The sequence below is a fragment of the Rattus norvegicus genome, chromosome 1, assembly GCF_021556685.1.
Source record: "Rattus norvegicus strain SHRSP/BbbUtx chromosome 1, alternate assembly SHRSP_T2T, whole genome shotgun sequence".
Taxonomy (NCBI): domain Eukaryota; kingdom Metazoa; phylum Chordata; class Mammalia; order Rodentia; family Muridae; genus Rattus; species Rattus norvegicus.
In genome coordinates this window covers 73,342,733-73,367,393 of record NC_141534.1, presented here as the reverse complement: position 1 = coordinate 73,367,393, position 24,661 = coordinate 73,342,733, and the positions used below count along the sequence as shown (strand labels likewise).

At 39.4% G+C, this 24,661-nt stretch overlaps 1 protein-coding gene and 1 pseudogene across 1 annotated transcript in view; one reads left to right on the top strand and one right to left on the bottom strand.

Annotated features, from left to right (window-relative positions):
- The window catches only part of Zfp945 (zinc finger protein 945), a 110,608-nt gene that overhangs the window by 74,900 nt on the left and 11,047 nt on the right, over nt 1-24,661 (top strand). The window lies entirely within an intron of this gene.
- On the bottom strand, nt 12,441-23,880 carry Ndn-ps1 (necdin, MAGE family member, pseudogene 1; annotated as a pseudogene).

The window sequence follows — 24,661 nt, the reverse complement described above, 5'->3', positions numbered from 1 at the left end:
GTCCTACAAAGGATAATAAATGAAAAACTCCAACACAAGGAGGGAAACTACACTCTAGAACAAGCAAGGAAGTAATCTTGCAACAAGTCCAAAAGAAGATGGCCACACAAACATAAATCCACCTCTAACAACAAAACAGGAAGCAAAAATCACTTTTCCTTAATATCTCTTAACATGAATGGACTCAATTCCCCAATAAGAAGATATAGACTGAGAAACTGAAAAAGTGAACCAGACCTATCATTTGGCTGCATGCAGGAAACACACCTCAGAGAAACATACCTCAGAGACACAAATAAACACTACCTCAGAGTAAAGGGATAGAATAAAATTCCAAGCAAATGGTCCCAAGAAATAAGCTGGAGTAGCCATTCTAATAGCGAATAAAAACCAAAAGTTATCCAAAATGAACACTTCATACTCATCAATGGAAAAATCTACCAAGATGAACTTCCAATTGTGAATATGTATGCCCTAAATGCAAGGGCACCTACATTCATAAAAGAAACTTTATTATAGTTCAAAGTACACATTGCTCCTCACACCATAAATAGTGGGAAACTTCAACACCCCACTCTCATCAATGCAGAGATCATGGAAACAAGCTAAACAAAGACAGTGCAACTAACAGACGGTATGGGCCAAATGGTTTTAACATATCTACAGAACATTTCATTCTAAAATAAAAGAATATATATCTTCTCAGCACTTCATGGTATCTTCTCCAAAACAATATAAATTGGTCACAAAGCAGGTCTCAACAGATAAAAGAAGACTGAAATAATCCCATGCATTCTTTCAAATCACCATGGACTAAGACTGGTCTTCAAAAACGAAGAAAAGAAAAAGAACAGGAGAAAAAAAGAAAGTCCACATACACATGGAGGCTGAGCAACGCTCTGTTCAGTGATAACTTAGTTAAGGAAGAAATGAAGAAATTAAAGATTTTTTGGAATTTAATGAAAATGAAGGCACAACATACCCAAACTAATAAGACCCAATGAAAGCAATGCTTAGAGGAAAACACATAGCTCTGAGTGCCTCCAAACACAAACTGGAGAGAGCATACACTAGCTCCTTGACAGCACACCTAAAAGCTCTAGAACAAAAAGAAGCAAATGCACCCAAGAGGATTAGATCGGAGGAAATAATCAATCTTAGGGCTTTAGTCAACCAAGTAGAAACAAAAAGAACTATACCAAAAAAATCAACAAAATCAGGATCTAGTTCTTTGAGAAAATCAACAAGATACATAAACCCTTAGCCAGACTAACCAGAGGGCACAGAGAGTGTATCCAAATTACCAAAATAAGAAATGAAAAGGGAGACACAACAACAGAATCTGAGGAAATTCAAAAAATTGTCAGATCGTACTGCAATAGTCTATATTCAACAAAAGTTGGAAATCTGGATAAACTTGACAATTTTCTAGACAGATATCAGGCACCGAAATTAAATCAGGATCAGATAAAGCATGTAAGCAGGCCTGTAACCCCTAAAGAAATAGAAGTAATCATTCAAAGCCTCCCAACCGCCCCCAAAAAGAAAATTGCAAGACTAGATGGGTTTAGTAAAGAATTCTATCAGACCTTCAAAGACCTAATATCAGCACTCTTCAAACTATTCCATAAAATAGAAACAGAAGGAGCACTACCCTATTCTTTCTATGAAGCCACAATTACACTTATACCTAACAAACAAGAAGGCCCAACATAGAGAACTTCAGACCAATTTCCCTTATGAATATTGATGCAACAATATTCAATACAATTATAGCAAACCGAATCCAAGAAGACATCAAAATGATCATCCATCACAATCAAATGGGCATCATCCCACAGATGCAGCACTGGTTCCATGTATAGAAACCCATCTATGTAATCCACTATATAAACAAACTGACTGAAGAAAACCACATGATCAACTCCTTAGATACTGAGAAACCATTTGACAAAATTTAAACCCCTTTATGGTAAAAGTCTTGGAAAGAAGTTCAAAGTGCTTAATGTGTTGAAGGCTGGTCCAAAATCCTTCCTCCAGCTCGTCTGTAAGACTTCCCGAACTCTGTCCAATGTTTGGTTATGGGTCTCTGCATTTGTATCAGATAGCTGTTGGGAGGAACCTCTCAGAAGACAGTTATACCAAGTTCATATCTGAAAGCATAAAAGAGTATGAGTAACAGTGTTAGAATTTTAGTGCTTACCCCAGGTATGGGTCTCAAGTTTGGCCTGGTATTGGTTGGTCAATCCCTGAGTCTCTGCTCCATCTTTGTACTTGCATATATTGTAGACAGGACAAATTTGGGTAAAAGGTTTTGTGATGTCTTTGTGTCCATGTTTCTCTCCTGGGGGTCCTACAGGTTCTGCAGGCTACAGGAGGTGGCCATTTCAGATTCCTAAGGCTAAGGTCTCAACTAACTTCAGCCATACATGCCTGGGAGCCTCCTCCATCCCAGGTACTCTGTTCTCTTCTCAGGAAGTTCCTCCAATATGTGCCTCCTATAGATTTCTATTCATTCTCCTGATCCTTCAGCCCACTCCCTTGTTTCTTCCCAAACCTGATCATATACTGACCCACATCCTCTCCTGCCCATTTCTCTACTTCTATCTGCTTTCTATGCGTGTTTTAACCCTCCTTCAAAGTGAGATTTAAGTATTCTCACTGGGGCTTTCTTGTTTAGCTTCTTTGAGTCTGTGGAATATAGGGTGAGTATTCTGTATTTTATTGCCAATATCTACACACAAGTGAATACATATCAAGAATATGTTTTTGTTCTGTGTTACCTCACTCAGGAAGTATTTTCTGGTTCTATCCATTTGCCTGAAAAAGTTCCTGGTGGCCTTTTTTAATATCTGAAAGTAGTCCATTGTATAGATGTACCACATTTTCTTTATCATTCTTTTGGTTGATGGGCATCTAGGGATTCCACTTTTGGCTATTATGAATAATGCTAGTATGATCATAGTGAACCATATGACATTGTGCTATGGTAGAGCATCTTTTGGGCTTATTCCCAGGAATGTTGTAGGTGCATCTTTAGGTAGAACTATTACCAGTTTTCTAAGAAACTGCCAGATTGATTTTCAGAGTGGTTGTACAAGATTGCAGTCCCACCAGCAAAGGAAGAATGTTCACCTTCCACCATGTCTTCAGCAATATGTGCTGCCACTTGAGTTTTTTATATTATCCATCCTGTGAGTATAATATGGAATTTCAGGATCATTTTTATTTGTATTTCCCTGATAACTAAGGTTGTCGAATATTTCTTTAGGTGTTTCCCTGCTAGTCAAGCTTCTTCTGTTGATAATTCTCCCTTTAGCTCTATATCTCATTTTTTACTTGAGTTATTTCCTTGGTTGGTGTCTAATGTCTTGAGTTCTATAAATATTTTGGTTTTGTTTTTTTAACTTATTAATCATGTCTACATTTCAAATGTTAACTAAGAAGTTTCCCCTCCATGAATCCTCGCCCTATTCCTCTCCCCTGTACCTCTAAGAGGATGCTGCCATGGTGGGGCAGTTTCTAGATGACCTTTCCTTTAACCTCTGCACCATTTTTGTCCCTGCATTTCCTTCAGACAGAGAAAATTCTGGGTTAAACAATTTTAGATGGGTGAGTGGCCCCATTCCTCCACTGGAGACCATATATATCTACTGGACATCATCTCTTCAAGTCCTGGCTCCCTGCTGCTGGATATTTCATCTAATGTCATCCTACTTGTGTCCTGGGAGCCTCTCACATCCCTAGCATCTAGGACTCTCTAGTGGCTTCAAGCTCTCTGCCCTTCCTCCACTGCTACTTATTTCTATTCATTTTCCTGTCCCTTAGGAATTTTCTCCCATCTCTTCCCACACCTGGTCCTGATCCTCTTCCCCCTTCCCCTCTCTTTTCCCACCTAGATTCCTCCCTCTGCCTCCTGTGATTATTTTGTTGCTCCTTCTAAGTGGATTTTAAGCATCCACACTTTTGCCTTCTTGTTAAACTTCATATGGTCTATGAGTTATATTGTAGGTATTCTGAGCTTTTGAGCTAATGCCTATTTTTCATTTAACCCTTTTACATCTGGGTTACTCAGGATGATATTTTCTAGTTCCATCCATTTGCCTACAAAGTTCATGAAGTCATCTTTTTTAATAACTGAGTAGTATTCCATTATGTAAATGTACCACATTTTCTTTATCCATTCCTGCATCAAGGGACATCTGGGTTGTTTCCAGCATATGGCTATTATAAATAAGTTTGCTATGAACATAGTGGAGCATGTACCCTTGTTATATGTTGGAGTATCTTTTGGGTATATGACCATGGTTAGTATAGCTGTGTATTCAAGTATAGCTATTTCCAATGTTCTGAGGAGCAGCCAGACTGATTTCCAAAGTGATTGAACCAGACTGCAATCCCTCCAGCAATGGAGGAGTGTTTCTCTTTCTCTACATCCTCGATACAATCTCCTCTTTCCTGAGTTTCTTTATCTTAACCATTCTGATTGGTGTAAGGTGGAATCTCAGGGTCATTTTGATTTGCATTTCCCTGATGACTAAGGACTTTGAACATTTTTGCAGGTGCTTCTCAGCCATTCAAGATTCCTCAGTTGAGAATTCTTTGTTTAGCTCTGTATCTCATTTGTAATTGGGTTATTTGGTTTTCTGGAGTATAGCTTCTTGAATTTTTGTATATTTTGGATATTAACCCTCTATCAGATGTAAACTTGCTAAAAAAATTTTCCAAATCTATAGGTTGACATTCTGTCCTACTGCCAGTGTCCTTTACCTTATAGAAGCTTTCGGTTTCAAGACCTCCCATTTGTCAATTTTTTATCTTAGAACCTGAGCCATTGGTGTTCTGTTTAGGAAATTGTCCCCTGTGCCAATGTGTTCAAGGTTGTTTCCAAATTCCTCTTCTATTACATTCAGCATATCTGGTTTTATGTGGATGTCCTTGATTCACTCAGACTTGAGCTTTGTACAAGTTGATAAATGTGGATCGATTTCCTTCTACATGTACACTGCTACTTAGACCAGAACCATTTCTTGGGGATGCTTTCTTTTTTTGCTGTGTATTTTTTGCTTCTTTCTCAAAGATCCAGTGTCCATAGGTATGTGGGTTGATTTCTGTGTCTTCAGATCTATTCCATGTCCTCTCTCTCTCTCTCTCTCTCTCTCTCTCTCTCTCTATTATGTGGGGTTTTTTTTATCATGATTGCTTTCTAATACAGCTTGAGGTCAGGGGTTTTGGGAGAGGGTGGAACCATTAGAACGTTCCAGAGACCTGAGATGTGAGAAGCACTTTTGACTCAATGGGGATGACCATACCAGAAATGCCCAATAGTGGAGAGTTGGAACCTGAAGAGTCTACCTCCAGTAGATAGATAATGTCTCCAGTGGAGAGATAGGGTTATGAACCTACCTTCAAAATTTTGACCCACAAATGTTCTGCGCTAAAGGAAATACTGTGACAACATTGGAACAATGACTGAAGGAAAGGTCATCCAGTGAGTTGCCCAACTTTGGATCCATCCCGTGGGTGAGCACCAAACCCAAACACTATTTTTGATGCCATGTTGTGCTTGCAGGCAGCAGCCTGGCATAGCTGTCCTCTGAGAGGCTCTACCAGCATCTGACTGAGACAGGTGCAGGTGCAGATACTTACAGCCAACCTTTGGATTAATATGGGGGACCCCAATGGAGGAGTTAAGGGAAAGATTGAAGGAACTGAACTAAATGTCAATCACATAGGAAGACCAATAGTTTCAAATAACCCAGACCCCTTGGAGCTCCCAGAGACTAAGCCACCAACCAAGAAGCATAAATGGCCTTTTTCATGGTACCTGCCACATATATAGCAGTGGACTGCTTTGTCTGACCACAGTTCCAAAGGATGCACCTAGTCCTGTAGAGACTCAGTGCACCAGTGAAGGAGTATGCCAGGGGTGGGGAGGTGGTAAGGGTGTTGAATGAGCACTGTCCCAGATGCCAAGGGGAGGGGTATGGGGTGAAGAACTCTGAGAGGGAAGACAAGAATGGAGGAAAACATGCGCAATGTAAATAAATAAAATAATTTTTAAAAATTAAAACTGGTTTGGGGTTGGAGCTTGACTGTAACCTTCTCTAAACCCACACACACTTGTTAAAGGAAAATCAAAATATCTCATATCAGAAGACCTACTGGGTATGGGATAAATAAATGAATAAGAGAATATAATATTAACACTAAATTCATAATGTGTTTGCTTTCCCTTGACTCTTAAAACTTCTTAAGTTATAAATATTATCTTAAAATCAAGAACATTATGAAGTATATATAATTTATCTTTTGTCATACAAAATACAAGTTCTAGAATCTTTGTCTAGCTTTTTGTGTTTTGAGAATCAAATCTGAAACAATAACTAGGGACAAAGTTATGTACCTCAGATGAACTTAATAGATTTTGCTCCTCAAACACTTATGAAGTCTGCAGAATAGGCATTTAAAATATTTAGGTTTTCTACCATTCCTAACAGCAACATTTTAAGTTTCAAAAAATGATGGGGCCCCAAACCATCCACTTGGATTTTAGTAATGCTATCCCTAGGCAAAGCTGCCCCATGCCTCTTCTGCACAAGATTCTGCTCAAACAATGGATACCCTTGGGTTGACTGATATGGTCTACCTAACCAGGATTGCTGTTATGCTGCGAAATAACACCCAAAGATCAACTTTGTACTACAAACTGCTCAGGACACTCAAATTGCTGAGTTCATATGAGACTGATGTTAATATTCTACAGAACTTTGATCTAAGTACTTAATCCTAAGGCTACCAAATGTAACCACACACAATATTGTGAGAAGTTTTGCAGAAATAGCTCCATTATAGTAGTTTTTCTGTGTTAAAGTTTAAATATTATATTTTTAATTGGGACGTATGAGGATATATAAATCATATGAATAATATAGGAATAATATGAAAAGAGTAAATTAAGCCTACTTTTATACGTCTTTTTATATTGATGCAAAATTAAGATTTTATTTGGTTGCATTGGTATAAATTTTTGATAGAAAATTAATGTTATGTTTGGTTACATTGTTATAATTTTTTATATTGATACAAAATTAAGGTTATATTTTAGTTAAAGTATACTAAGCATCAACTCCTTTCAGGGTATTATTATATCTATGTAATACTTAAAAATGCAATGTAAAGTTCTATTCCTTTTGAAAGCTACTATTGCAAATTGTTTAGGATAATTAAGAAATGTAACTTAATAGTTAATCAAACTTGTCCTTCTGGTAAGTACAAGTTTAGTTAGTCACAGGTGTTTTCAAGTTAATCAGATAGTAAATATCTAGAATTATCTGCCTATTAAATATAGTGAGATAAATAGGTGATCTACAAAAACCTGAGAATTCTACAGAATATGGAATATAAAGATGTTTTATTAATTAAAGACTTCTGCAAATAGGATATATCAGTTCTTGGCAGCATCCCTAATCTAGTTCAAACAAAATGATAAGGGTCAAAGAAACTCCATTTGGAGTTTGCTTCAAATGAGTCAAGCTGCCGCTGGGCATGAAAATGCCCTTGCTTCAACTGCTGCCCAAGCTGTGAACAAGCAGGACACAAAGTCACCTACTGAAAATTTTCAGGACAGAGTACAGAAGTCCTTCTTAATGTTTCATATATATATATATATATATATATATATATATATATATATATGTATATGTATATGTATATATGTATATATATATATGTATATATGTATATATATATATATCAGATATTCTGGGACAGTAGGCTGAATAAATAAATGCTCCAAAGTTGCAGAGAAAGTTTGGGTGAGGTGTCCAGGCAGCTAGTATACTTTTTCTATAATTTGGAAGGTGGTTGCTCTGCACTTCCTCTTTACTCCAGTAATTTTGATCATTCTCCAGTCTCTGATAGGGTTGAAGACTAAATAGTTGTAGTCTCACAATCAAGTTTAAGTTGTTTAAGATTTAAGAAAGTGTTTCAAGGTCCAAAAGTAGGGTTTTTAGGTTGATAAATGCAAATTATGACAGAAAATAACTTAGGTATAGAACTCTGCATTCACCAAGATAGGATGAATAGTAAATTCATCAATCTCTACAAGTTTTCCAAATACGAATGGACTGAAAATTGTACAGAAAACATCACCAGGAAAAAAATGATGTCATAGTACCCTATACTAAGTATGGTATCTGTATTACTCCTTCCAATGCTAAAGACATGACTTGATCAATCGGAGGATTTCTGTGTCGCCCTGATATATGGAGATGGAATACCATTCCTCATCAAAACTGAGGAATATGCTTGGAAGAGCAAAGAATGGTATGATACAAGGGACTTGAAGAGCTGTGGCTTATGGCCTGGAGAACCCAATTTTAACAGGATATAGAATATCTCTCCCAATGCTTCTGTGAGCTTTTCTAAGGTGCTGTTAAGGTATCATCTATTCCTGCTACAGCCCCCTGCTCCCAAACCCTGTAGGAGAGAGAGCTCATCGCCCTCACAAGTGGGCACTCCTGAGACTGGAGGGCAGGAGAGACTGCCAGTACTTCCCACCCTTGCCCACATCCCTGGCCCAAGAAGAAACTGTATAGGGCCTCTGGGAACAGGAAGATAGGGGCACTCAACGCTGCAGTCCACACATAGCCCGGATCTGAAGGGACCCGATAAAGCAGCTCCCTTCATGCAAAAACCATGGAAGAGAGAGCTAGAGCTTCAGAGGGGCAGACACGCCTGGGAAGTCAGAGGAGACTACTCTCTGCCCACATTTCTGACTCTAGAGAAAAACACCTAGCGCCATCTGGTCTCCCTGTGCACAGAGTCCTGAACGAAGGCGGGGCAGGCCCTTCTAGTTGCTGCCCTCATGGAGAGCTGAAACCTGGCTCTGAGGGGCGAATTCAGGCACAGGACAGAGTTAAGACCAACTTTTCTGATCCAAGTGACCTGCCTGGTGGACTTAGTACACATACCCACAGGAACACTTAAAGACCAATAGACAGGAACGATTACACGCCTGAAAGCAGAACACTCCCTAAACTGGCTGAAAGAGAACAGGAAAACAGGTCTACAGCATTCCTGAAACACAGGCCTATAGGATGGTCTAACCACTGTCAGAAATAGCAGAGCAAGGTAACACCAGAGACAACATGATGGCAAGAGACAAGGGCAGGAACCCAAGCAACAGAAAACAACACTATGTGGCATCATTGGAGCCCAATTCTCCCACCAAAGCAAACACTGAATATCCAAACACACCAGAAAAGCAAGATCTAGATTTAAAATCACATTTGATCATGATGATGGAGGACTTCAAGAAAGACATAAATAACACCCTTAAAAAATGCAGGAAAACACAAATAAACAAGCAGAAGCCTATAGAGAGGAAATGCAAAAATCCTTGAAGGAATTACAGGAAAACACAATCAAACAGGTGAAGGAATTAAAAATGGAAATAGAAGCAATAAAGAAAGAACAAAGGGAGACAACCCTGATATAGAAAACCAAAGGAAGAGACGAGTAACAGTATATACAAGCATCACCACCAGAATACAAGAGATAGAAGAGAGAATCTCAGGAGCAGAAGATTACATAGAAATCATCGAAACAACTGTCAAAGATAATGTAATGCGGAAAAAAATACTGGCCCAAAACATACAGGAAATCTAGGACACAATGAGAAGAATAAACCTAAGGATAATAGGTATAGGAGGGAATAAAGACTCCCAACTCAAAGGACCAGTAAATATCTTTAACAAAATCCCAGAAGAAAACTTCCCTAACCTGAAGAAAGAGATGCCCATAAACATTAAAGTAGCCTATAGAACCACAAATAGATGGGACCAGAAAAGAAACTCCTCCTGTCACATAATAGTCAAAACACTAAATGCACAAAATAAGAAAGAATATTAAAAGCAGTAAGGGAAAAAGGTCAAGTAACATACAAAGGCAGACCTAACAGAATCACACCAGACTTCTCACCAGAGACTATGAAAGTCAGAAGATCCTGGACAGATGTCATACAGACCCTAAGAGAAAACAAATGCCAGCCCAGGTTACTGTATCCTGCAAAACTCTCAATTAACATAGATGGAGAAACCAAGATATTCCATGACAAAACCAAATTTACACAATATCTTTCTACAAATACAGCGCTGCACAGGCTAATAAATGGTAAAGCCCAACATAAGGAGGCAAGCTACATCCTAGAAAAAGCAAGAAACTAATCATCTTGGGAACAAAACAAAGAGAAGAAAAGCACACAAACATAATCTCACATACAAATATGAATATAACAGGAAGCAATAATCACTATTCCTTAATATCTCTCAACATCAGTGGTCTCAACTCTCCAATAAAAGACATAGATTAACAAACTGGATACACAATGAAGACCCTGCATTCTGCTGCCTACAGGAAACACACCTCAGAGACAAAGACAGACACTACCTCAGAGTGAAAGCCTGGAAAACAACTTTCCAAGCAAATGGTCAGAAGAAGCAAGCTGGAGTAGCCATTCTAATATCGAATAAAATCGATTTTCAACTAAAAGTCATCAAAAAAGAAAAGGAAGGACACTTCATATTCATCAAAGGAAAAATCCACCAAGATGAACTGTCAATCCTAAACATCTATGCTCCAAATACAAGGGCACCTACATACATAAAAAGAAACCTTAGTAAAGCTCAAAACACACATTGCACCTCACACATAATAGTAGGAGATTTCAACACCCCACTCTCATCAATGGACAGATCATGGAAACAGAAATTAAACAGAGACATAGACAGACTAAGAGAAATCATGAACCAAATGGAATTAACTGATATTTATAGAAAATTCTATCCTTAAAAAAAGAAAGGATATACCTTCTTCTCACCACCTCATGGTACTTTCTCCAAAATTGACCATATAATTAGTCATAAAACAGGCCTCAACAGATACAGAAAGATAGAAATAATCACAGGCGTCCTATCAGACCACCACGGGCTAAAGCGGGTCTTCAATAACAATAAGGGAAGAACGCACACTTATACATGGAAGTTGAACAATGTTCTACTCAATGATAACCTGGTCAAGGAAGAAATGAATAAAGAAATTAAAGACTTCTTAGAATTTAATGAAAATGAAGGTACAACATACCCAAACTTATGGGACACAATGAAAGCTGTGCTAAGAGGAAAACTCATAGCTCTGAGTGCCTGCAGAAAGAAACAGGAGAGAGCATATATCAGCAGCTTGACAGCTCACTTAAAGCTCTAGAACAGAAAGAAGCAAATACACCCAAGAGGAGTAGAAGGCAGGAAATTATCAAACTCAGAGCTGAAATCAACCAAGTAGGAACAAAAAGGACCATACAAAGAATCAACAGAACCAAAAGTTGGTTTTTTGAGAAAATCAACAAGAAAGATAAACCCTTAGCCAGCCTAATGAGAGGACACAGAGAGTGTGTCCAAATTAACAAAATCAGAAATGAAAAGGGTGACATAACAACAGAGTCAGAGGAAATTCAAAAACCATCAGGGGGTTGGGGATTTAGCTCAGAAGTAGAGTGCTCAAGGCCCTGGGTTAGGTCCCCAGCTCCGGAAAAAAAAAAAAAGAGAAGAAAATCATCAGATCATACTACAAAAGCCAATATTCAACAAAACTTGAAAATCTGGAGGAAATGGACAATTACCTAGACACATACTAGGTACTGAAGTTAAATCAGGAACAAATCAACCCCATAACTCCTAAAGAAATAGAAGCAGTCATTAAAAGTCTCCCAACCAAAAAGGGCCCAAGTCCAGATGGGTTCAGTGCAGAATTCTATCAAACCTTCATAGAAGACCTCATATCAATACTATCCAAACTATTCCACAAAATCGAAACAGATGGAGCACTACCGAATTCCTTCTATGAAGCCACAATTACTCTTTTTTTATGCTCATTTTAAAGTTTATTTATGGTGGCATTGGATACATGTTTTGCAAGGTGTGCTAAGTGACTACACTGAGAACAGTTCAGTTCAAATCAGTCCATTCCACATGTACGCTTCCTGTGCCTGTTGTAGTCGTATGGAGAGGGTCCTTGACCTTTCTCTTGGTCAGGTCTGTGTTGCTGGTTAAGTCCAGCTAACTCTCCAGGGCCTTCTTTGTTGATAGAGATCATCAGTCCCATCCAAAGAACATGATAAAGAACACCGCAGTGTATTTCACAAGTTTAGCACAGCACATCTCTTGTACAGAAATCCAAGGAAGCACAGAGGTGAAAGTACCAACTTGCTCACTTATAAAACACACATGCATCAATTTTAAACACTACACGAATACACAACTGAATACATTGCATTACAAGATAAAAAAGCACTGGATGGAAAACTTAAAAATTATACATGAAATACTGCACTGTGAATCTGGAATTATCTAATGATCCAACCTCACCCTTACACAGCCCTATTATGGGTCAGAAACTATCAATGTGCTCCTGGACCTTTTAGTCCTCAAAGACACTGCTGCAGGGTGTGTGGGGTGGGTCTGGGCATCAAGATTAGTCTCTCGCAGAGTTCTGGCCTGTTCCAGAGCTTCTCTGTAGCAGGAAGGCCAAGCCTGGGGATCCTTCTGAAAGACTCTGGCCAGGAACTCCATGATCTGCATCTTGGTGATTTCACGGTTAGCTCTGGACCCCCAGAAGAACTCGTACTCGGGAGGTTCGATGTGGGGCACACGCTGATACTTCACGTAATTCTGCTGGATGAATTCCTCGGTGATAATCTTTCTCACATCTCCATAGGTGGAGTGTTTCTTCCAGGGCCTCAGCCCCAGGATGCACAGCACATTCCAGACCCCACCCTCTCTGGCCCCACAGCCCTTTACATAGATGAGACTCAGGATCATGAGCAGGAGGCCTGTCATGGGCATACAGTTGTTCAGTGCGACCCTGTCCAGCTCTTCTGGACTGAGTTCTTTGACCAGAGCAAACTCCATGGTGTGGAAATTGGTCAGCTACACGCCTGAAAATTCTGGCGAGGATGATGCTGGTGCAACTAATGATGCTTCTGCACCATTTCTTGTAGCTGCCCATGACCTCTTGCACCATGTCTGGAAACCAGAGGACCATCCTCTCTTGGTCCATGACAAACAAGTACCACATGAGCTCATGCGCCTTCTGCACCAGCTGGGCAGGGGTCCTCGGTGCTGGGATCAGCCGGGCTGGGCTCTGGGGCTGGTGGACGCAGCCCTCCTCTGGAGCCTGCTGCAGGATCTTACGGTCCACCTCTTCAAACCGTTCTGCAGGTGGTGGCAAGGCCTATGGGGCTGTCAGAGGGCCTTTGGGAGCACAGGATGGACCTGTGAGGTTCGGGGCCAGTGAAGCCGGAGGAGGGACCCCCACAGGAACAGCAGCACTGACCTGCATTTCAGAGTTGGGTTCCTCAGCTGCAAAGTTAGGGTCACTCAGGTCCTTCCTTTATTCGATATGTCTGTGCCTTCTGATCAGAGCAGGACCACTGCGACTTGGAAATCTTGGAGCCGGCACTGCTTCAGTGGATACTATCACAATTACTCTTATACCTAAACCACACAAAGACCCAACAAAGAAAGAGAACTTCAGACAAATTTCCCTTATGAATATCGATGCAAAGATACTCAATAAAATTCCTGCAAACTGAATCCAAGAGCACATCAAAACAATCATCCATCATGATCAAGTAGGGTTCATCCCAGGGAAGCAGGTATGGTTTAATATACAGAAAACCATCAATGTAATCCACTATACAAACAAACTGAAAGATAAAAGCTACATGATCATTTCATTAGATGCTGAGAAAGCATTTGACAATATTCAACACCCCTTCATGATAAAAGTTCTGGAAAGAACAGGAATTCAAGGCCCATACCTAATAATAGGAAAAGCCATATACAGCAAAAAAGTAGCTAATATTAGACTAAATGGAGAGAGACTTGAGGCAATCCCACTAAAATCGGGGACTAGACAATACTGCCCACTCTCTCCCTACTTATTCAATATAGTTCTCAAAGGCCTAGCCAGAGCAAAGAGACAACAAAAGGAGATCAAAGGGATATAGATTGGAAAAGAAGAAGTCAAAACATAACTATTTGCAGATGATAAGATTGTATACTTAAGTGATCCCTAAAGTTCCACCAGAGAACTACTAATCCTGATAAACACCTTCAGCAAAGTGGCTGGGTATAAAATTAATTCAAATAAATTAGTAGCCTTCCACTACACAAAAGAGAAACAAGCCGAGAAAGAAATTACACCCTTCATAATAGTCCTAAATAATATAAAATAGTTCAGTGTGACTTTAACCAAGCAAGTGAAAGATCTGTATGATAAGAGCTTCCAGCCTCTGAAGAAAGAAATTGAAGAAGACCTCAGAAGATGGAAAGATCTCCCATGCTCATGGATTGGCAGGATTAATATAGAAAAATGGCCATTTTACCAAAAGTGATCTACAGATTCAATGCAATCCCCATCAAAATACCAATCCAATTCTTCAGAGAGTTAGACAGAACAATTTGCAAATTCATCTGGAATAACAAAGAACCCAGAATAGCTAAAACTATCCTCAACAATAAAAAGACTTCCAGGGAAATCACTATTCCTGAACTCCAGCAGTATTAAAGAGCAATAGTGATGAAAAATATATGGTATTGGTACAGAGACAGACAGATAGACCAGTGGTATAAAATCGAAGACCCATAATTGAACCCAAACACCTGTGGTCACTTGATTTTTGACAAAGGAGCCAAACCATCCAATGGAAAAAAGATAGCATTTTCAGCAAAGGGTGCTGGTTCTACTGGAGGTCAGCATGTAGAAGAATGCAGATCTATCCATTCTAATCACCCTGTACAAAACTTAAGTCCATGTGGATCAAGCACCTCCACATCAAACCAGATACACTCAAACTAAGAGAAGAAAAAGTGGGGAAGAACCTCGAACACATTGGCGCTGGAGAAAATTTCCTGAACAAAACACCATTGGCTTATGCTCTAAGATCAATAACTGACAAATGGGATCTCAGAAAACTGCAAAGCTTGTGTAAGGCAAAGGACACTGTTGTTAGGACAAAATGGCAACCAACATATTTGGAAAAGATCTTTACCAATTCTACAACTGATAGAAGGCTTATATCCAAAATATACAAAGAACTCAAGAAGTAAGACTGCAGGGAGACAAATAACCCTATTAAAAAATGGAGTTCAGAGCTAAACAAAGAATTCACAGTGGAGGAATGCCGAATGGCTGAGAAACACCTAAAGAAATGTTCAACGTCTTTAGTCATAAGGGGAATGCAAATCAAAACAACCCTGAGATTTCACCTCACACCAGTGAGAATGGCTAAGATCAAAAAGTCAGGTGACAGCAAATGCTGGCATGGATGTGGAAAAAGAGGAACACTCCTCCATTGTTGGTGGGATTGTAGACTGGTACAACCATTCTGGAAATTAGCCTGGAGGTTCCTCAGAAAATTGGACATTGAACTATCTGAGGACCCAGCTATACCTCTCTTGGGCATATACCCAAAAGATGTTCCAACATATAACAAAGACACGTGCTCCACTATGTTCATAGGAGCCTTATTTATAAGAGCTAGAAGCTGGAAAGAACCCAGATGCCCTTCAACAGAGGAATGGATACAGAAAATGTGATACATCTACACAGTGGAATGCTACTCAGGTATCACAACAATGACTTTATGAAATCCATAGGCAAATTGATGGAACTGGAAAATATCATCCTGAGTGAGATAACTCAATCACAGAAAAACAAACATGGTATGCACTCATGGATAAGTGGATATTAGCGCAAATGCTCGAATTACCCTAGATGCACCCATGAAACTCAAGAAGGATGACCAAAATGCAAATGCTTCACTCCTTCTTTAAAAGGGGAACAAGAATACCCTTGGGAGGGAATAGGGAGGCAAAGTTTAGAACAGGGGCTGAAGGAACATCCTTCCATGCCTGCCCCACATATGGCCCATAATATACAGCCACCAAACTAGATAAGATGGATGAAGCAAAAAAGTGCAGGCCGACAGGATCCGGATGTAGATCTCTCCTGAGAGACACAAACAGAATACAGCAAATACATAGGCGATGCCAGCAGGAAACCACTTAACTGAGAATGGGACCCCAGTTGAAGGAATCTTAGAAAGGACTGAAAGTGCTTGAAGGGGCTTGAGACCCCATATGAACAACAATGCCAACAACCAGAGCCTCCAGGGACTAAGCCATTACCCAAAGACTATACATGGACTGACCCTGGGCTCCAACTGCATAGGTAGCAATGAATAGCCTAGTAAGAGCACCAGTGAAAGGGGAAGCCCTTGGTCCTGCCAAGACTGAACCCCCAGTGAACGTGATTGTTGAGGGGAAGGTGGTAATGGGGGGAGGATGGAAGGGGAAGCCAATATAGAAGGGGGTAGGGCGTGAAAAATCCCACGCAGAGAGACCCTTACTCAAATCGCAGACCCAAGACACAGAGAGACCATTTTGGATGTAATAAGCAAAGGTGAGGTTTATTACAGAGACCTATTACAGAGATCTCCGGGCCGACACGTATCCTGCGCAGGAGACAGAGGTGTCGGCCCCGAGAGGCTGGGTAAAAGAGTATTTAAAGGCAGAGGCTGTGAGCACCAGGGGATGGGGGATGTCAAAGGGGAATGCACCACAAGTTACAAGATTGTTTTATGGCTCCAGGAGATAAGGGGACGCCAGAAGGCTTTATGGCCCCCTGGTTCCTGGAACAGAGGTACTAAATCAGGAGGAAGGGTAGGGTCTTCAGGTCCTCATTATTTTTAAAAGTTTGTCAAAATTGATGGAGCATTTGTATTTGAAACACCTCTGGTTAGGCTTGGGCTGCCCGGTTTCTTGGAGTGCTCTCTGCAGGACACAATGGCTGAAAAGCACAAGTAGGGGCTTATCAGGGTCTGGAGGACATCTGGTTAAAGTATGACTCTGAGTAAGCTGGGGGGATGTCTGTGGATGGTTTATGGGTCAGTCCTCGATAGCCTGAGCTGGTTCCTGCATTCCTTTTCTTTATCTTTATGGCCTGCTATTCCTGGCGGCAGGGCTTAGCCCTGAGTCTGTGGCTTTTGGGGCTAACTCTTTTAATTTTATATTTCTAAACCTAGAATTTGTATAATTTTCCTTTCAGGCGCAGTTAGGGGGATGTTGGCCCGGAAACCAGGAAGGGGAATAACAATCGAAATATAAATAAGAAATACTCGAGTTAATAAAGATGGAAAAAAATTAAAAAAAATAAAGTGTTTAGTTTGCTTTATGAATTTCCCCGCTAAAGGCCATATGGCTCATTGATGCCAACTCACAAGTGTTTTTGGTTACTTTTGATATTTACCCAACAGGAAGCTCAGATTCTCTTAACATGGACTCCACAGGAATTTTAGGTTCATTTCCTGATATCATAGAGTACAAAAGTCTATCAGGCTCACTGTTTAGCTTACTTCCTTTTTTAAAAATTGTTCATTCTTCATAATGGGTGTGACTTTAAGTTTTATAGTTATATTATTAATCTGGGAGAGAGTGCAAGATACAAGCTTTTGTGGTTACAGACTAAGGAACACAATATTTTGAGAGAAAGATTTTGTCTTTGTGTTTTTAAAGAGTGTGGTTAGACTCTGGAAACCTCACAGAGTCATACTGATCAGATTTGATAGAGGTAGACTGCCTGAAAAAATTCATTCAGTAGAATCAAACAAAAAGATATCTGGATACTAAACTTTTGTCTTGAGAGTTGTATTTTGCAGAGTGTGCCTACTTAGATTCCTGATCTCAAGGACGTTCAGCTGGGTCCAGTCAGGACATATCAGCTATAGCATTTGCTTCATTCTTCCTACCTTCTACCCCCAAGGATACCTCAACGTCCATGTACAGCTTGAAGAAGTTATGGAGGAGGAGTCAGTCCAATTCCCTGGATTTTGGGGTGCTAAAAACAGTTATTCTAAAGTTGTTTTTAGGAGGAATTTAAAATTGGTTGTAATTTAACAGGGAAGAATTAGTTAGATTGAGTTGTACAGTCATAATCTCATTTGGTAACTAAGCTAAAATCATATATTTGCTTTGGAATAGAATTTATTTGTCAAAAAAGTTTAAAAGTACAAGATTTAGAGCCAGTCCTTCTATTGATGTCATTACAAACTTCTGAGTTGATTACACATGTGAGTTAAGGAACAAGTAGCAAATTCATGGCTCTGACTTTGTGAGAGTACTTTTAAGATAATATTAAGATACAAAGACAACAGTCCAGACTGTCATAGATATAGATATAGATATAGATATAGATGATATAGATATAGATGATATAGATATAGATATAGATATAGATAGATATAGATATAGATAGATATAGATATAGATAGATATAGATATAGATATAGATATAGATATAGATATAGATGATATAGATATAGATGATATAGATTAGATATAGATATAGATATAGATATAGATATAGATGGTTTTCAAAAATGTCAGAAATCCACAAAATTTGAGATTTAAAATTATTTATCTTTTGTTGAGACATAACTGCTCCTAACAGTACCACTTTGGCAGATTTAATGAAGAATTTGAACTTCTGTACCTCCAAGTTAGTTAATACTTTGTGGCTAGGCAGACACTGGACAAAACTCCGTTTCATCTGCAGACTAATACTGTACGGAAAAGGAAAAATTATGCAGAATTGTTGACTGATAAGCTATGCCAAGATAGCATGATCAGCCCTTCAACAATCTGCATTTCAAGAGTCTCTCAGTTGTGCTCACATGTTGCTAACAGAGGACTGTTCTAGTGGAGCTTTGTCTCTGTAACCTCTCAGTTCTGGAATCTGTGTTAAACTTCCTGTTTGTATAGATATTTTGTCATTCAAAGGTTTCTGACGTGGTTGAAGACTGGTAGTCTTGTAAACAACCCAAGCTGTTTAGCATTGAGAAGGATAATAAATTTGAAAGAGTGGTTTTTAAGGTGGTGTAAAATTTCAAACTAGGAAATGAGTCAGGTATAGAATTATAGTCTTTTAGGATAATGACAAGGTGCTTTAGTTAATGGACAAAATTGATGGACTGGATGTTGAGTGTATCCTATGTTTTATAAATTGTAGAATGGTAATTGTACTCAATTCATATATAAGTGAAAAGGCCTTTTAACTGGACAAAGAGGGGGAAATGTTGTGGTTTGTCCTGGAGTTATCAGTATTTTGATGCTAATTCCACTGCCCCAAGGACAGCTGCCTAGTCACTTACTCAGGAATCAGGTGATTTCAATAGAAAGGTCTCCCATTGAATTTGTAAAATATAGGTGAGGGGCAGGTACAGAATAGAAGGAGGCCTGTCATTAAATGAGAAGGAAGGATGGGTGGGAGAGAAGTTTGAAGAAAGAGGAGGAGACTGGAGCAGAAAGAGAGGAAGAGAGGAGGGAGAGGGCGAGAAGCCATGGCAGATGACGTTAAGATTCTGCTATGTGTATTTACAGGTTATTATTAATGTTCTTAAGGGATGGATGGTACTGGGCATTGTATGTTTAGGTGGGCAATTATATCTTACCATTTGGGTCAAAAAAAGCATTGAGTAATTGTGTGAATGCAAACAACAGGAGAATATCAATGGTAAGACAATATAGACAAACATTAATACTCTGAAGAGATCCTAAGCAATTTTTTTCTCAGTCTTGCTTATATTTTATTAGGAAATGGGAAAATTGACCATGAAAGAAATAGGATCTAAAGGAATTACAGAAGCAATACAAAAATAGGAGATTAGGCATCAAAGTTTGAGGCAAAAATAATTTTACAGTATCCTAAAATGAAAGTAATAGAATTCAATTAATATTTATATGAGTATGTGAGATATATGCACAGTCAAATAGTAATTTGGATATACTCTCTGTGACCTCTAGTTAGTCTGGCTAAGGGTTTATCTATCTTGTTGATTTTCTCAAAGAGCCAGCTCCTGGTATTGTTGATCCTTTGTATAGTCCTTTTCATTTCTATTTGGTTAAATTCAGCTCTGAGTTTGATTATTTCCTGCCTTCTGCTCCTCTTGGGTTTATTTATTTATTTTTGTTCTAGAGCTTTTAGGTGTGCTATAAAGCTGCTGACATATTCTCTCTTCTGTTTCTTTTTGCAGGCACTCAGAGTTCTGAGTTTTCCTCTTAGCACCGCTTTCATTATGTCATATATGTTTGAGTATGTTGTATCTTCATTTTTATTAAATTCTAAGAAGTCTTTAATTTCTTTCTTTATTTCTTCCTTGACCAAGTTGTCATTGAGTAGAGCATTGTTCAACTTCCATGTATATGTGGGCTTTCTGTCGTTATTCTTGTTATTGAAGACCAGTCTTAGTCCATGGTGATCTGATAGGATGCATGGAATTATTTATATCTTGCTGGATCTGTTGAGACATGTTTTGTGACCGATTATATGGTCAGTTTTGGAGAAGGTACCAAGAGGTGGTGAGAAGAAGTTATATCCTTTTGTTTTAGGATGGAATGTTCCATAAATATCTGTTAAATGCATTTGGTTCATAACTTCTGTTTGTTTCTTTATCTCTCTGATTAATTTCTGTTTCCATGATGTCCATCGAAGAGAGTGGGGTGTTGAAATCTCCTACTATCAGTGTGTGAGGTTGCGATGTGTGCTTTGAGCTTTAGTAAGGTGCCCTTGCATTTAAAGCATAGATATTTAGGACTGACAGTACATCTTGGTGGATTTTTCCTTTGATGAATATGAAGTGTCCTTCCTTGTATTTTTTAATGAATTTTGGTTGAAAGTCAGTTTTATTTGATATTAGAACTGCAACTCCAGCTTGTTTCTTTGGGCCGTTTGCTTGGAAAGTTGTTTTCCAGCCATTTACTCTGAGTTAGTATCTTTCTTTTCCTCTGAGGTATTTTTCCTGCATGCAACAAAATTCTTGGTCCTCTTTATGTATCCAGTCTGTTAGTCTATGACATTTTACTGGGGGAATTGAGTCCGTTGATGTTGAGAAATATTACAGTATAGTGATTGTTGCTTCCTGGTATTTTCATTTTTACAGGTTGAATTATGTTTATGTGTCTCTCTTTTGGTTTCACTGGAAGAAGATTACATTCTTGCTTTCTTTATGGTGTAGTTTCTCTCCTTGTGTTGGAGTTTTCCATCTATTATCCTTTGTAGGGCTGGATTTGTAGAACAATATTCTGTAAATTTGGTTTTGTCATGGAATATCTTGGTTTTTACATCTATGTTAATTGAGTGTTTTGCTAGATACAGTAACTTGGGCTGGCATTTGTGTTCTCTTACGGTCTATATGACATCTGCCCAGGATCTTCTGGCTTTCATAGTCTCTGGTGAGAAGTAAGCTATAATTCTTATTGACATTTTTCACTTACTGCTTTTAATATTCTTTCTTTCTTTTGTGTATTTGGTGTTTTAACTATTATGTGATGGGAGGAATTTCTCATCTGGTCCAATCTTTTTTGGAGTTCTGTAGGCTTCTTGTATGTTTATGGGCATCTCTTTCTTTAGGTTAGGAACGAATTCTTCTCTAATTTTTTTGAATATATTTACTGGCCCTATAAGTTGGGAGTTTTCACTTTCTTCTACATATATTATCCTTAGTTTGATCTTCTCATTGTGTCCTGGATTTCCAGGATGTTTTGGCCTAGGAGCTTTTTGCATTTTACATTATCTTCGGCAGTTGTTTCAATGTTTTCTATGGTATCTTCTACCCCTGAGATTCTCTTTTCTACCGCTTGAATTCTCTTGGTGATGCTTGTATCAGCGACTCCTTGTCCATTCCTTAAGTTTTCTATATCCAGAGTTGTCTTTTTGTGCTTTTTTTCTTTTTTTTTTTTTTTTTTGGTTCTTTTTTTCAGAGCTGGGGACCGAACCCAGGGCCTTGCGCTTCCTAGGTAAGCGCTCTACCACTGAGCTAAATCCCCAGCCCCTTTTTGTGCTTTTTTTATTGTTTCTATTTCCATTTTTAAAGCCTGAACGGTTTGGTTCAATTCCGTCACCTGTTTGGTTGTGTTTTTCTATAATTCTTTCAGGGATATTTGTGTTTCCTCTCTAAGTGGTTCTGCTTGTTTACTTGTGCTTTCCTGCAATTCTTTAAGGGGGTTCTTTACATCCTTCTTAAAGTCCTCCTTCCTTATCATAAAATGTGATTTTAAATCTAAATCTTGCTTTTCCAGTGTGTCTGGATATTCAGTATTTTCTTTGGTGGGAGAACTGTGCTCTGATGATGCCAAGTAGTCTTGGTTTCTGTTGCTTAGGTTCCTCCACTTGCACCTAGCCATTGGATTGTCTCTGATGTTTGCTTGTCTTGCTGTTTCTGAGAGTGACTTGACCCTCCTGTAGGCCTCTGTGTCAACACTCTTGTAAAACTGTTTTCCTGTTTTCTTTCAGCCTTTTTTGAGAACAGGTGCTTTGATTTCAAGTGTGTAAGCACTCCCAGTGGCTGTCTTTCACCTCTAGGCCTGGTACAGAATCAGAAGGTTACTACCCCTGATTGCTCCTAGGTCTTGCACCCAGGGGGCACATTTGGCACTAGGTGATTACCTCTTCGGTCTAGAATAGGGGCAGAGGGTAGTCTCCTCTGACTTCTGAGGACTGTCCACACTTCTGGGTGTCCAGCTTTCACCACCATGGGATTTGGGTACAGGGAGCTATTTGGCTGGTTCAGTTCAGCCCTGGGCACAGACTGGAACTGCAAGTACTGGTGGCTGACTGTTCCTATATTCCTGTGCCCAGAGGCACTGTGCAGTTTCCCCTTCACCAGGGATGTAGGCAGAGTTGTGCAGAAGTGGTAATCTGTCCTGCAGTCTCAGGATGTCTGCCCTGTATTTTCTTAAAGAAGTAATTTATATCCTTTTTAAAGTTCTCTAACATCATCATGGGTTGTGATTTTAAGTCAAAATCTTGTTTCTCCAGGCTGTTGGGTTATCAGGGTTTGCTGTATTGGGAGAACTGGTTTCTTATGATGCCAATTCATCTTGGTTTCTACTGCTTAGGTTATTGCCATTGCCTTTCACCATCTGGTTATCTCTGCTGTTAGCTGGTCTTGCTCTCTCTGACTCGAGTCCTATGGCTCCTGAGTCCTGAACTGTCCTGGTGGTCTCTCTTTTGACAGTCAGTGGAGCAAAACTGGGGATCCACCTGCGAGCTTAAGAGAGAGATCACTCTTGGCAGACGGCTCTCTGTGTGCAGGATTTGCATCTGAAGTACTGTGGGTCAGCCTCAGCTCTGGGCTCAGATGGAGACAGGATGGGTCTTATCCCAGTCTGCATTGAGGTTCCTGGGCCCTGCGTGCTCCTAGTGTGTCTTTCTTTGGATAGTCAGTAAAGAGAAAGTGTAGTCCCACTTGTGGAATGTGTCCTTAGGAGTAAGAGTGCTCCTGGCAGACCAGCTCTCTGAGGGCAGGGTTGGGTCTAAGGGCTGTGGAGCAGCCCCAGTTCTGAGCCCAGATGGAGGCTGGTTTCTTTAAGCTATTCATGTTCTTCCATTTGGGATATCATTCATTTGTCTTCATAAAATTGGTTTTAATGTCTTCTTTGTGCTTCAAATATGAAAACATATGCAGAGCTTGTGGGATGTACCTGGCTTTAGGCTATGACATTTTGCCTTAACAGATTTTGAATTTTTTCTTTTTTTTTTTTTTTACACTTGTGTCAAGGCATTTGGATTTGTGGTTATTATAGGTGTAAGTACCACTTCCTGAGTTAAATTTTTATGGGTGTTATGTTCTTTTCATTCTGTTTTCTTTCTGGACATCTGAAAGGTGTGGCCTCTTGTAGTTTAGCCAATCACCACTCTAGCTCCAGACCAGATTTCTTGTTCCTGGCATGGCTTCTTGTACAACATAGGTTCTTCACCCATGTTCAAAACTTGTAAATGCTGACACAGAGGTGTTTGGTTGTATATGTGATGGTGGGAGCACTGAGAAAGTGGAGTAAGAACATGGACCGTCTTCCTGCCTGGACTTTGGGTGTGCTCCATATTCTCTCTGATAGCCCAGAATCTCCAGCAGGTTGAGCAGGGAATCTCTCACAGAGATTTGTGGGTTTGGCAGAGTGTGATATGGAAGGGACAGGAGATATAACTTGTGGGTGGACACAGAGACAGTTTGGGAGGTTCATTGGTTGATAGCCTACTAGAAATTCTGGAGACCAGTGTGGTCTCTGTTAGTATAGTCAGTCTATGCCACTGTTGAAGTCTTGGATACTGTGAATAGGATTTGAATGACTAGCGATAATCTGAATGAGCACCTACAAAGAGAAAGAGTAGGGGAGTTAGGCTCTAAATGGCATTGCTGGATTTGTGGTTGCTTGCATGGTCTCTGGTAGAGCCTTGCTTCAACAGTGTAGACATAGATTTAATCATTTGTGTTTGTTTGTCACTGGTGCTCTATGTTTTAAATTGTCATTTCTTCACCTCCCAAAAAATGTTTTCCCAAAGCTCAAAACAAATGTTATCAACAGTAACCAGTTCTGAACTGATAATTACCAAAAAAAATCATTTAAAATAGAACATTTGAAGACTATATTTCGGAAATAGTTTCCAAGTTGCAACTTGTGGCTATGTTTCAGCCTTGGGAATGATCATACATCAAAGGTACTTTGCCCAATGTGTTTCAAAATGGCATGATTGTGGTGAGTTT